This window comes from Puma concolor, chromosome B2 (genome assembly GCF_028749965.1).
Source record: "Puma concolor isolate L17-30 chromosome B2, mPumCon1.1.hap2, whole genome shotgun sequence".
Taxonomy (NCBI): domain Eukaryota; kingdom Metazoa; phylum Chordata; class Mammalia; order Carnivora; family Felidae; genus Puma; species Puma concolor.
This window is the reverse complement of record NC_141671.1, coordinates 95,341,800-95,357,327: the sequence shown is the minus strand read 5'-3', so window position 1 is coordinate 95,357,327 and position 15,528 is coordinate 95,341,800. Positions and strand designations below refer to the sequence as shown.

The 15,528-nt window shown below is 35.7% G+C and overlaps 1 long non-coding RNA gene across 6 annotated transcripts in view; it reads left to right on the top strand.

The window, feature by feature from the left end:
• LOC147581115 (uncharacterized) overlaps positions 1-15,528 on the top strand; it is a 1,011,143-nt gene that overhangs the window by 461,694 nt on the left and 533,921 nt on the right. The window lies entirely within an intron of this gene.

The following is a 15,528-nucleotide window of genomic DNA, read 5'->3' as shown; positions in this document are numbered from 1 at the left end:
GAAAAAAAAATGGGCCTATTGTTGTCATATAAAAAAGTCTGGGGGCACCTGGGTGGCTCAGTCGGTTAAGCGTCCAACTTTGGCTCAGGTCATGATCTTGCAGTCTGTGAGTTCAAGCCCTGCGTCAGGCTCTGTGCTGAGGGCTCAGAACCTGGGGCCTGTTTTGGATTCTGTGTCTCCCACTCTCTTTTTCTGCCCCTCCCCCGCCAGTGCTCTGTCTCTCTTGGTCTCAAAAGTAAATAAAACATTAAAAAAAAAAAAAAAAAGAAACAAAGTCTGGAAGTTGCTGGCTTTGGCCCCAGTTCACAAATGTTGGAATGAGCAACTTAAAATTCTTCTGTATTTCTTCCCCTTGTGTTTGAGAGATAACTTCCATAATGTTAGGGAGTTGAGAGAAGGGGAGTCAAAATGCCAAGAAACTGCCATGTCCTTCTTTGTAGCTAACTACAGATTTCTTTCCCTTACTGAGGAAGCCTGAGAGAAGAGAAGCCTAAACTTAAAACAGATTTGGACTTTGATAATCATACATGACTGGACCTTTTAAACAGTGAATTGGTACTGTTTTGTGACCTAAAGCTCTCATAGTATCCATTTAATCCTGGATCTGTCTGAATTTTTCATTTTCTGTCTTGGCAGGTAGTAGAACCACACCGTTGATTTACATGAAGATAAAAAGGAAGTAGCTTTATGTTTACTTCCACTAGTCATGCATGTTGAACATAATGGTTATGCCATAGAGCAGTGAAAGTCAGTGAATTAGAATAACAGGTGTCAACATAAATGAACTCATGAACATTGTAATGTCAAGTGAAAACATAGGAAGAATGAAAAATTTGTACTGTGTTAAAAATCCAGAAACAGTAAAATTTAAAACCAGAATAGTAAGGGACGCCTGGGTGGCTCAGTCAGTTAAGTGCCTGACTCTTGATTCCTTTGGCTTAGGTCATGATCCAATGGTTTGAGAGTTTGAGCCCCAAGTCAGGCTTTGCATTGAGCCTGCACTTGAGCTCTGCACTTGAGCCTCCTTGGGATTCTCTCTCTCCCTCTCTCTCTGCCTCTCCCTCCTCCTCTGCCCTTGCACATGTACTCTCTCTCCTTGTCTCTCTCTAAAATTAAAATAAATAGTAAAAACAAAAATAAAAATAAAACCAGATACGTAAAATAGTGTTTAGTAAAAATTTTTTGTACATCTAAGTTCACAAACTGGGAGCTTTCAAGTCCAAAATTGATATGAAACTTGGAGGCATGACTTTACAGGATAGCATATAAAGTTAAAACGAGGAAGTTGCTTAACCTTTGTATTGGTTGGTTATTACAGTGTCTAGATGTCAGGGATTAGTTAAAAGAGATTATTTTAAACAATTTTAGGAAAATGACTTAAGTTTCTTTTATTAACATTATAGGAATTTACAAGAAATAACCTGTTAACTTTTGCTTATATTCATGAAATAAGCTAGATTTAGTTTTGCTTACGATTTAAATGGTCTTGTCTGGTCAGGGAATTTTCAAGTTCAGTCTCTAATTTGTATTTTCTTTTAACAACAGTATGGTAGTACTACTTTTTTTTATTTTTCTTTTGTTTTTTGTAATTTCAAATTTTTATTTAAATTCCAATTAGTTGACATATATTGTATTATTAGTTTCAGGAGTAGAATTAGTGACTTATCATTTATGTACAATACCCCAGTGCTCATCACAAGTGCCCTCCTTAATACCCATCACCCATTTAGCCCATCCCCCCGCTCACCTCCCTCCATCAACCATCAGTGTGTTCTCTTTACTTAAGAGTCTGTTTTTTGTGGTTTATATATACAGGGGAATACTACTTGGCAATGAGAAAGAATGAAATGTGGCCTTTTATAGCAACGTGGATGGAACTGGAGAGTGTTATGCTAAGTGAAATAAGTCATACATAGAAAGACAGATAACCATATGTTTTCACTCTTATGTGGATCCTGAGAAACTTAACAGAAGACCATGGGGGAGGGGAAGGGGAAAAGAAAGTTAGGGAGGGAGGGAGGCAAACCATAAGAGACTCTTAAAAACTGAGAATAAGCTGAGGGTTGATGGGGGGTGGGAGGGAGGGGAAAGTGGGTGATGGGCATTGAGGAAGGCACATGTTGGGATGAGCATTGGGTGTTGTATGGAAACCAATTTGACAATAAATTTCATATAAAAAAAAAAAAGAGTCTGTTTCAGGGCACCTGGGTGCCTCAGTCATTTGAGCATCTGACTTCCGCTCAGGTCATGATCTCACAGCTTGTGGGTTGGAGCCCCGCATTGGGCTCTGTGCTGACAGCCCACAGTCTGGAGCCTGCTTCGGGCTCTATGTCTCCCTGTTTCTCTGCCCTTCACTGCTCATGCTGTGTCTTTCTCTCCTTCAAAAATAAATAAACATTAAAAAAAATTTTTTAAAAAGAGTCTGTTTCTTGGTTTGCCTCTCTCTTTTTACCTCCTAGTTCATCTGTTTCATTTATTAAATTCCACATATAAGTGAAATCATATGGTATTCGTCTTTTTCCAACTGACTTACTTCACTTAGCATAATATACTGTAGCTCCATTCATGTCTTTGCAAATGGCAAGATTTCATTCTTTTTTGTGGCATGCATGCTCTCTCTCTCCTATGTATATATAATGTATATATGCATTATATATATACACACATTATATATATACATATATATATGCATTATATATATATATACATATATACACATAATGTATATATATACACATTCTTTTTTATGGCTACTACTTCTTTATCCATTCATCAGTTGATTGACATTTGGGCTCTTTCCATAATTTGGCTATTGTTGATAATGTTGCTGTAAACATCAGGGTGCATGTGTCCCTTCAAATAAGTATTTTTGTGTCCTTTGGGTAACTACCTAGCACTGTTCAATTGCTGTATCATAGGATAGTTCTATTTTTAACTTTCTGAGGAACCTCCACACTGTTTTTCAGAGTGGCTACACTAGTTTGCATTCCTACCAACAGTGTAAGAAGGTCCCCCTTTCTCCATATCCTCGTCAACACCTGTTGTTTCTTGTGTTGTTAATTTTAGCCATTCTGACAGATATGAGGTGATGTCTCATTGTAGTTTTGACTTGCATTTTCCTGATTATGAATGATGTTAAGCATCTTTTCATGTGGCTGTAAGCCATCTAGATGTCTTCTTTGGAAAAATGTCTGTTCATGTCTTTTGCCCATTTCTTCACTGGATTATTTGGTTTTTGGGGTGCTGTGTTTGCCAATATATTTATAGATTTTAGATACTAACCCCTTATCAGATATGTAATTTGCAAATATATTTTCCCATTTCTTAGATTGCTTTTTAGTTTTATTGATTGTTTCCTTCCCTATGCAGAGAATTTTTATCTTGATTAGGTCCCAATAGTTCGTGTTTGCTTTTGTTTCCCTTGCCTCCAGAGAAGTATCTAGTAAGAAGTTGCTATGGCTGATGTTAAGGAGGTTGTTGCCTGTGTTCTCCTCTAGGATTATGATAGTTTCCTATCTCACATTTAGGTCTTTCATCCGTTTTGAATTTATCTTCATGTCTGGTGTAAGAAAGTGGTCCAGTATGGTAACATTTCTAAAATATTTAATAATATCCTGAGCTATAATACATTTTGCTTTGGTATGTATATATCCATGGAAGAAGTATAGAACAATAAATAGGAATAATGAACATTAAATTTGGGACAGTTTACATGAGTGAGTGGGGATATATCAGGGGAAGGTACATGAAGACTTTTATATTTCATGTGATCCTTTATTCCTTAAACTGAATAGTGAGTGCATGAGTACTTACAGAATTATTCTTTTTACTTTCTTTATATCTTGTTTTCTACAAGCGCAGGAAATAAGTTTCTAAATTGAAAAACCAGAGATTACTTGGATTTTTAAAAAATTAATAGAAGATTTACAGTTAAGGGGGAAAATTCATGATAAACAAACACACACACACAAAATCAGACAGTGGAGATCCTGAAGCAATTATGAGCCCCAGAGGGAAGAAAACATCCTACAAGATAGCACATATAATTTTGGAAGATTTCATGGCTCATCTCTGAGTAATATTGAAATGGTAATAATAATATACACACTGAATATTGGTTTGTCTAAAATATGACATAACTATGGTTGCAAGATGGGTGGAGAATTGAATGAGTGCAGAGTGAATTGAATGAGAAGAGCTATATCCTTGTCTTTCATAATATGAGGCCAATAGGAAATAGAGAAGCATGCTACTTAAGAAATGTGTGGCAAATCTCTGAATATGTACAAAAGTAGGTAAGAGAGAGAAAAATGTTTACTGGTATGCAGTAGGGTGAGGAGTAGAGGAACAGGGGCTGTTGGTTTTTAACAAAACCTTATAGGTTCATTTGACATTTTGAATCAAAATGTGTGTAAAAAAAAAAAAAGGCTTGAAAAATTCAATAGATTGAATCATACATTTTGCTTAAACACAAAGTACCGTATTTTCAACTCTTCTCCATTGTGTAAATATTATAGGGTCCATTTAAATAATGTCTTAGACATGCTTTATATGCCTTCTATATATCTGCCTTGTGAGTTATTAACGACGCTGTTCCCTAGATCATGACTGAGAGTAACTTTATAGAATATACCCAGGCTGGGACCAGTAGAATGTTTGATTCCATCATCACTGATTCTACATTGTATCATGCTGCCTCAATTCAAGCAGATTACTAAAGCCACGGTGGCAATTCCCAGGAAAATGTATCCACTTAGTACATTTAATGCTAGCTTTGCTGAAGACTGATTAAAATGACTGCAGAGTCTTTCTGTCAGTGATGGCTTCTGATTGCAGGGACTTGCCACTAGCTGTACCCACAAGCATGAGACCCAGTGGCTAGCTCAGCAGGAGCACTGAACCAACTGATGAGCGCTCTACTATAATCTCAGCACCTCCTTCCTCGTCCTGCCTCAGCATCTAGAAGCTGGCAGAATGTGGATGTCATATCCAACTGTTAATATGCACTACAGTGAAGCATTTACTGAAAATTATTTGGTATCTTAGGGCTGTAATTTCACATCCCAGTTGTAAAAAAAAAAATCTTTTGTATTTTAACAGTGTGTGTCACAGTTTTATAACATTTTTGTCTTAGTTGAGTAACATCAGATGTCTAAACACTAGAAAGGAAATGTGGGAAATTAAGCACGGTTAACAACATAGTTATCTTTAAGAATTGACCGATTTTCCAAAGTGAGTGAAGAGTCCCAATATGCAGGCAACTGTTCAGAGTTTCTGAGGATGGTCTTTGACCTTCCAATCCTTCTCCCAAAGTAGGAAAAGGAAATGTAGGCTACCCAAGGGCCACTGGGGGTGGTAAAGAGGGGAGGGCAGGGGAGGTACATAGGTAAAGAGAGGGAGAGAGACTCTAGAGAATTAACTGCTAGGGGGGACCAGGTAATAGCTTAATTTGAGCAATCAAATAAGATAATGAATCCTTGCATTTGTATATATTGGTGTCATGTCTTTGTGTTGCATATTCATGAAGTGGAACATACCAAACTAGTCGTTAAAATAGAAGCTAAACTGTACAAGTAGGCAGCAGCCTGCTTCCCTTCCACTTTTTTTGAAAATCAAATTACTGATGAATTAGTGCAATGAAATTTGGCATATCTCAGTTCTCTGCATCAGAGGTCTAAATTCCATGGTATTTCTTAGGGTAAATGGATACTGAATGTTGAAGCACAGAGAAAACAAACTGAGATTCAGTCAACTCCTAAGAATGATCATTTCAACTCTACACTATTTTGTTCACTGTAATTTATATGCCCTTTTGGTAGGCATTAAGTTAGAGGTAAAACATCACTTCTTTGGTTAAGTATCTGTCTAAATTGGCTTTAGGCTAATGTTTAACATGATTTTCAAATTTAAGAACACTATTTCACTCAATAATGTTGATAAATAAATGTATACACACTTTGCTTATCCATATCCAGACTTATCCATACTTTCTGACAAACTGTAATTTCCAAATATTTGTGTTTATTTTCACTAAAATTCAGTTTGCTACATTGAGCAGAAACCCATGACATTATCCAAGGGAGAAGGTTAACTATATTAACAGAATAACTTATTTCAATTAATACCCTGGTGATATTTTCCAATTTGAATCTTCAGCATAGCAAATTGTGCCACAGTCTAAGTGCCAGGCAGCTGTCCAAATCTCTGCTCAGGTCTTGTATCCTCAGACTGGAACATTTTTTACACTAAGAATGTAACATGCAATTTAGATTATTTTTGTAGATTTGCCATTGTGTGGATATGAAATGGTCTAAGTCCATAAGAATATCCCCATTGTTTAAATTCCAAAGAAGTAGGAATAATGATCATTTAATGAACTGTTTTATTTATACAGGAGTTTTAATATAATAACCTAACTTATAGTGGAGCATACTTGTAAGATCCTGTATGAAACCTTTGGTGAATACAATTCTCGTAATAGTTGAGGCCTAGGTTCTGTCAACACAATTAAAAACTACCCATCTGTTTCTTCTGAGCTACACACACACATGCAAGCACACCCATGGAAACCTCCCTATTACAATACTTAAACATTTGTCAGCTCTCTTCTACCTTACACTCTGGGGAAGAAATCCAGGCGTTCATTCTTTCATTCAGAAACTATTTACTGAACACTAACATTGTGAGTTACTGTATACAAAGATAAAACATAGATTCTGCTCCAAGGAAGTACAGTATCTAATAGGAAGAGGCATTTTAGCATGTTGAGTCTAATTGGGATCCTAGATTTTTCATGAGAAGGATTCACTTTCTTTTTCTAGATATCCCAGAGGAAGTGAGGAAGAAAGAAAAGCTGGCCTCCATAGCTGGTGTACTCCCAAGTGCACCATATGTTTGGATGGCCGCAGTGTTGCTTTCAGAATTCATGTTTTGGAGCCATTCTGGTGGTGCTTACAACTGAGCTCTGTTGTAGGGGGAAGATGAGGCTATTGCTGCCACCAGGCAGCCAATGCATTCAAACTCCATGATAATGATATTGAACAATTTTATACTATTTACAAATCATTTGCATTTGCACTTTTGGTGAATTTGTGTAAAGTTCTTCATCTGGGGTACTTGAGACTACAGCAGTCTCCCTACAGCATTATGTATTTTTATTTCATTTCTCCACCACTAAATGATAGACCAGAAGCCATATTTTGTTCATATGTATATTTCTCAGGTACATGGCTATTTGTTATCTTCATATTGCCCTATGTATTGTGTCCTTTTTGCCATGTAATTTTTACTCATGCCTGGTATGACTTTACATAACTATAGGTCATTCAAAGCCTCATCCCAGGTACCCATGTCAGAGTTCAATACTGACTTCTATCAGAATCCTATCCAAGTCCTGTACTGAAACTTCCTTTTGCCCAGTGGAAGCAGGGGTAATAAAGGCACCATATTCCCATTAGGCAACTGCCACAGTCCTTCCTTGGGGCATTGTGGGCTTGCAAGTGCTACAGCAGTGCTCTCTTTCATTGATTGTAGACTTTAATGTCTGCTTTGCCTGAAATAGGGCTAGATTGGCCAAGCTGGATCTCTAGAGTCAGGTAAGTTCCTAACTTGGTGGTGTGCCTTAAGCCCAGGAGAACACACCAAATGATGTCTAGAAAGGTCATCAGCAAAGCTGTATCACTAAAATGGACTCTGGAAGGAGGGTCAGACATGTACACTGAGTAAGATAGTTTTCATTTAAAAGCAGTTTAATGATAACTGAGCTGCAGAAAATGTTCATTTATAGTTGATCAGCTTTTGGGAATTGTATCAAAATGTAGATATGATTACATAGGATAAAAATTGTTTTGTGATAGGGAAATATGAGATGCTTAATTTAAAAAAGGAGGTGCTAGGTAAATATGAGACAACAGTACTATGCAACAGTTGCCATTCACATTAGATTATGAGTACAATGAAAAAAATATGAAAAATTCTTTATATAGCACTAAGTGAATAAAGCCATTCACACAGAAAGCTATTTAATAGAACTATAACTCCCCACATGGTACTTCTTAGTGTTTCCTCACTTAGGGGATTGTTGTTTACCTGATGGTATAGACAATCCTGAACACAACATTTGGCATTCTTCAGGGGGTTGATGGCTTTTTTGAGGGGCTTCTGGGGGCAGAGGCTGTAAATTCCACTTTAAGAGCACATTCTTTAAGACATGAGGAGCTTCATATTATCTACTTCTCAGGGGAATTTGCATTTTTAGAAATGGATGGGTAGACTGTAATTACTGTAGGTGACTAAATCATGAGCAAAGCCTTCAGATATTAGAATTGGAACAGAAGATGATCTGATTCTCCTTCAGACAATAAAGATAGAGCTAATCCCTGGAGAAACACAGAGAGAAACCCCTGGATAGCTCATGAAGAACTTAGTAGAATGGCTTCTACTTAATCTAGTGAATTCTGATCACACCTGTAGGTTGTGCACGTCTCCTTGAAGGATGACTTGAGCTCAATTTTGGAGAAAATTATTACTTTTTAAATTTTACATAATATTTGTTTAACACATGGCAGCATTTCTCAGGAGGGTCTCACTAAAATGTAAGTGATTAATGAACCTCGAGCCTAACAGGAATCACATGGGGGTAAGCTTTCAATCTGGCAGCACTAATTAGTATCAAAACAGTCTTTATCTCTCTTGGTACTTGAGCTCTATTTCTTACTAACACATCACATTTGATTTGCAATATATAGATGCCAAAATGCAAATAATCAGATTTTTCTCAAATATGAATTTTAATAAATTTAATTTTGAAGGTGTAATGATTTCTTAAGTTGGGTGTGACAAAACATGGCATCCTATATTCTACTGATACGTGCTGACTGCGGTTGCAAAGGGACATTTACTTCCTGGTCCTCCAAGCATCCTAGAGCCCCTGAGATAGGATAGAATTATCTAATTAGATCCTTGCCTCCAGAAAATTAATTTATTACATTTCAGACAAAGTATCTGTCTTGCTGTGAGGATGGACAGGTAACTCAATATTAATCTACTTAAGGACCTCTGATATTTTTTTTCCATTTGTTCTCTATTTTAAGGCAACTTATAATCTCATAATTCATTTTTACCACTTAGAAAGTTTTATAATATGTAGTAGCATACATCATCATGCATAGTTGCCCTTTTAAAGTAAAAATAAAGGCCTCAAAATGTAGTTCAGTGGAGAAGGATAGTATTCCTTTTTTTTACATTTTTTAATGTTTATTTATTTTTGATACAGAGAGACAGAGCCACAGACAAAGATAAAGCATGAGTGGGGGAAGGGAAGAGAGAGAGTGAGACAAATCTGAAGCAGACTCCAGACTATGAGCCGTCAGCACAGACTCACAAGCGTTGAGATCATGACCTGAGATGAATTCGGATGCTTAACCACCTGAGCCACCCAGGCGTCCCCCACGTTTTTAAAAAATATTTGTTTATGTTTGAGAGAGAGAGAGAGAGTGAGAAAAGATAGTATTTTTAATACATGCTAGGACAATTGGATATGCAAAACAATGAACATCAAACAGTACCTTCTACCATATACGATGATTTGCTCAAAACAGATCATAGACTTAAATATATCACCTAAAAGTATAAAATTTCTGGAAGACACAGTATAAAAGTCTTTGTCTCCTAGAGTCAGGCAAAGATTTTTTTTAGAAACATGATACACAAATGAATATATCATGCACGAAAATATTGAAATTTGTTTTCAGCAAAATTACGAACCTTTGTTTTTCAGTTCACTCTTTTTTTTTAAATTTTTTTTTTCAACGTTTATTTATTTTTGAGACAGAGAGAGACAGAGCATGAATGGGGGAGGGGCAGAGAGAGAGGGAGACACAGAATCGGAAACAGGCTCCAGGCTCTGAGCCATCAGCCCAGAGCCCGACGCGGGGCTCGAACTCACGGACCGCGAGATCGTGACCTGGCTGAAGTCGGACGCTTAACCGACTGCGCCACCCAGGCGCCCCCAGTTCACTCTTAAGAGAATGTAAATATAGGCCACATTTGCAAATCGCATAAAAGACTTGCACATAAAATTTATAAAGAACAAACAACTCAAATATTGGTAAAAGATTTTACAGATACTTAAAAAGAAGATGTGAAGATGTGAGATAAACATGATAAAGCTAGCCAACATAATTAGTTATTGGGGAAATGTAAATTATATTCACGATGAAATGTCCTACATACATACTAGAAAGTTAAAAATTTTTAAAAGACTATACCAATTGTTGGCAAAGATGTAAACTGACTAGAATTCTTGTATACTTATGTTTGGAATATACGTAGAACAAACATGTAGGGAAATAGTTTGGCAGTTTTTTTAAAGGTTAAACACGCACCCGGCCATTAGCATTAGCCATTCTAATCCTAAGTATTAAGAGAAATGAAAGCATGTGTTCATTCAAAGACTTTTATAGGTATGTTCCTATCAGCTTTACTCAGACAAAAACTAGAAACAACCCAAATGCTCCTTCATAGGTGAATAGACAAATTGTGGTATATCTATACAATGGAATACACAAGTAAATTTTTAGTATATACATCAATATGGATGAATCTCAAGATTCTTCTTCTTTTTTTTAGTTGATTTTAATGTTTATTTATTTTTGAGAGAGAGAGCAGACCATGTTGGGGGAGGGGCAGAGAGAGAGGGAGACAGAGAATCAGAAGCAGGCTCCAGCTCTGAGCTGTCAGCACAGAACTGCGAGATCCTGACCTGAGCCCAAGTCGGATGCTTAACTGACTGAGCCACCCAGGCACCCCTCAACATTATTTTTCTTAAAGAAGGAAGACAAAAATTAGTACGTATTGCATGATCATAAATTTCTGGAAATTACAAATATTCTGTAGTGGCACAAAGCAGTTCAGTGGTTTCCTAGAGACCGAGGGTAGAGAGGATTGTAAGGAAGTTCAGAAATAGGAATTTAAAAGAGGAGAGGAAATTTTTAGGTGATGGGTATTTTCCTCATCTTAATTGTGGTGATGGTTTCATGGTCTTGACATTTGTCAAAACTTATCAAATTGTGCATTTTAATCATGTTCTATTTATTCTATGTTGTTTACCTCAGTGAAGGTCTTTAGAAAGTCATGTAAATTTACATATCTCACAAGCAGCTAAGCCCCTTCTGTGGCCTTTTGCCCTGACAACCATCCTTTGGCTTATTTAAAACAGTTTGAAAAGTATTAATAACTCTTTGAAAATTAAGTATCTTGAACAGACAGTGAAGCTAGGGTAATTGCTGATACACCAATGATTTTAGCCATGGCTAATATCAGGGCTGAAACCCCTAACAGTGGAAGAGCAAATGTTCACGTTTTTAAAACAAACTATTCATACAGAAAGTGTTTTTTAATCCCATGATTTTAGCTATGAAATATAGATATCCCAATTCAGCACTTTCTCTTTAATTCCTGACACTCATAGTTAGCTAACTACTAAACTTCTCCACCTGAATGTTACATATAAATTCAGCACTCATAACCACCATCCCTCCCCTAAAATCTGCCCTTCCTCTTGTTTTCCTTAGCTCAGTAAATAGTAGTAGCACAATCCACCCTGTTGTCCACCTCTGTGAACACTTTTCTTAAATGCTTTCCTAAACTCATTGTTTACGTTCTATCAGCCATTTTGACCCATTGATTCTGTCACCTTATTTCTTGAATCCCTCTGTAAATGATCTTTCTTATTTTTTTTGATATCCTTCAGACTGGTGGTTTTCCAGCCTGGATTACAGAAATGGCTTCTCATATTTTCCTTTTTCTCTGTTCAACAAACACATCATCATTCCAGAAAGAGAGGAAGGATAAACAGAAAATTATGGAACACTCATAATTACACCACCCAATTTAAAATATTTACCTCTACTCCTTTTGTTGAAGTGGGGGGCGAATGAACAATATAATACTATATAAAATAATAGGTGAAAGTTATAAATAGATAGACCTTTCTTTCCTGTCCCTCTCTTCCCTCACTATCTTCTTCTATCCTCCCCTCTTTCTCAGTTCTCTCTCTCCAGCCCTTCTCTCTCAAAATCCAAGCACACATATATGAATTTGTGTGGATTCATATAGATTAAGGCATATATATATATTACTCTAAAATATATCATAGTTGCTTCTTCATGTTTAAAGTTTTAATTCATTTTTAAAAAAATGTTGGATAGCATTTTTTACATAATTCCATAGATTATTAATAAATTTTCTCCTGATGGATATTAAATTTTTTCCCATAAGGCTGTTATGAATACTTTTGTACATATATCCTTCTAAGTTCCTTTGTGTGTACTTTAGTAGAATTATTGGAAGTGAAATTCCAGTGAACTGCAAACTGTCTTAAACTAAAGTGGCTTTTACCTTTATTTTCATTTTTATTTATTAAAAATTTTTTTAATGTTTCTTTATTTTTGAGAGAGACAGAGGGTGAGAAGGGGTGGCTCAGAGAGAGAGAGGGAGACACAGAGTCCAAAGCAGGCTCCAGGCTCTGAGCTGTCAGCACAGAGGCTGATGGGGGGCTTAAACCCACAAACTGCGAGATCATGACCTGAGCAGAAGTATGATGCTCAATCGACTGAGCCACCGAGGTGCCCCACCAAAGTGGCTTTACAGATATTGGACACTTCTTGCTAGAAGACAATGGCCACATTCTTCACATCCACTCATGGAATATTTACAAAAATTGACCATGGGCCACAAAGTCTCAATAAATTTCAAAGATCTAGTTTACACTTGATCTTAGCCAAAAGGCCGAGAAGCGATCAAAGATCTAGTTTAATATAGTTGTAATGTTCATGTTAATAAAGTTAGAAACCAATTTTAAAAGATTATTTTTTTAAGTTTATTTTTTCATTTTGAGAGAGAGAGCACAACTGAGGGAGGAGGAGCACAAAGAGAAGGAGAAACAGAATCCCAAGCAGGCTCCACGCCATCAGCACAGAGCCGGATGCAGGGCTTGAACCCACGAACTGCGAGATCATGACCTCAGCCAGGGTCTGAGAGTTGGACACTTAACTGACTGAGCCACCCAGGCACCTCTTAAAAGATAACTTTAAACAAACATTTTCTAAATAGCATCTCCATCAGATAAATTATAATGCAAAAGAGAACATATTTGGAACTGAATGACAATAAAGAATTAGATCTCAAAACTTTGGGGATCCAACTAAAGTAATAAATAGAGACAAATGTATTGCTTTTTAAAAGTTTTATAAGGAAAGAACAAAGGCTGAAAATTAATGACCCACAAATTCTACACATGAAGTTAGAAAAGGAGACAGAATGAGCCAAAATAAAATGAGAACAAATAACTCTGTGTATATATAAGTTAGAAAGAAATTCATAAGAATGGTAAACACCAAATTAATAGTCATGGTTGCCTGTATAGAAGAGAAGAAAATGTGTTTTGGCAAGATATACAGGGAGTTGTAACTGTACTGCTTATGTTTTCTTTCTTAAGGTGGGTAGTGGATATGTGTGTACTTGTAGTACTTTATGGTTTCTACATGATTTTTATAATAATATTTTAAAATAAATAAAATTTAGTAATAAAGATAATAAACATTTACAACATTTACTTATTAATCTCCCTGATTAGTAACTTACTCATTACTAGTTTATCTTCAGTAAAATTTTTTTGAATTTCAAAAATGTTGTTTACCCAACTTAGTAGTCTACGTATTTTCTTCTTTGTCACTATGTTTTTCAAAGGACATTAGTTTTGTTCTTTAGCACCAAATCTAGAAAACATGAGAGGAAATGTTATAATTTTAAGGCATTTATATCTTTAAGGTCTTAAAGCTATCTTTACCTATTCTTTTGCTATTTTTTTAACCTGTTTGTTTTTTCTCTATTATCTCTGCTCTAGGTCACTTCTGTTAACTGTAAAAAAATAATAAAATGTAGCTATTAAAGGGACTGATTTGTAATAACTCTGAAGACAAAGCACAATTAAGTGTATATAATTGACATTAAAGGATTATAACCAATGGTTATGGAAGATTCATTTTATCATACATATTATATAATGTGACATAAGCTATTCTTTTGTTTCGTTTCCTCCTTTTTGGACCGTAATTTTCAGTTAGTCACTGGCTTACATCTTATCTCCTGCCATAATGGCAGAAATTAATGGGATAAAAGTACTCTATTCAAAGACAAATTATCATTTCACTGATCTACTTCAGTAAGTGTAAATTCCCTCTGCACCCATTAAAAGGTTTAGAATGGTAGAAAAGTGCTAGTTAACTAAAATTGTGTTTCCTTTCTTAGAACCATAAAACTTTCATTTACTTCTTCTGTTAAACCTTTTTGTAAATACAGTAATTGTGAAGCCCTTTCAGTATTGTGTGTTACATGTTTTGGCATTGTAGCTATTCTGGATTTCCTCCATGGTACTTTAATTTTGTGGTTCAGTAAACAAAACTTGGAGTTCTCCGGGAGGACTTGTACTTGAATCAGTCAGGGGTATACTGCCTGATGAGACATTCAATCTTTTCCCCTGATGAGGGTGTCCAGTCAGAAAGCCCTGTTGTTTTTGACTCAGGAAAGGTTTTAAAGAAAATTATCACCCAGACTGTAAAAAGCAACTAAGGTTTTCTCAATGCTATATAGTGTCAAAATCCAATACATGTTTAGTAAATGTTTTCAGAGGCTGTTGCTTTTGATGATGAAATAGACATCTTTTTTTTTCTTCATTTAACCTCTCTAACTCAAACCAAATAGTATTAGGAAATTCCATGTCAGAGAGTAAGTTAACGACATATTTCTTATCATTAAATCCTCAAAACAACTGGATGAAGCAGGCAGGTCTTAGTATATTTTGTCAATGAAGGAGAAAACCAGAGGCTTATCAGGAAAGTTAGCTAATATCCCAAGAGCCAAACAGATGGTAAGTGGTGCATTTGGAATTCAAACTCATGTATTTCTGATCCCAAAGCCCCAAATAAACCAAATATTCTAATAAAAAGATAATATTTATAATTAAGTTAATCAAAAATATTTATTAAATGATTCATATTTGGAAAGTAGCATCCCTGGCACTGAAGTAGATAAATAAATAATAACCTGATTGTAATGGTGAGTTTCACCACTGGTCCTGGTGACTCTACCTGCCAACTTTATTACAGTTCCTTAGTTCCACTCTTTTCTTAAACTAGTTGCAGATATATTGTTAGCTATTCCTGGTCTACCTTTCCCCACAAGATTTATTATGAACCACATTAGAGAAATACTTTCTTTAGAAATAAAGATTGAAATTATATTAACTAGTAAATTTATATTATGAAAACATATAATAAAGACTGAACACCTATAGCACAGCATACAATATACTAAAATTAATATTTTATAATAATTCATTTTTACATTTGATTATGAATTAAGATTTCAAATATTTACACACATTATTGAATTGGTTATTTTATATCTTTATACATGATTAAGGATTTGAGTGGCACTATCCTATATATTAATCATTTTCACATTATC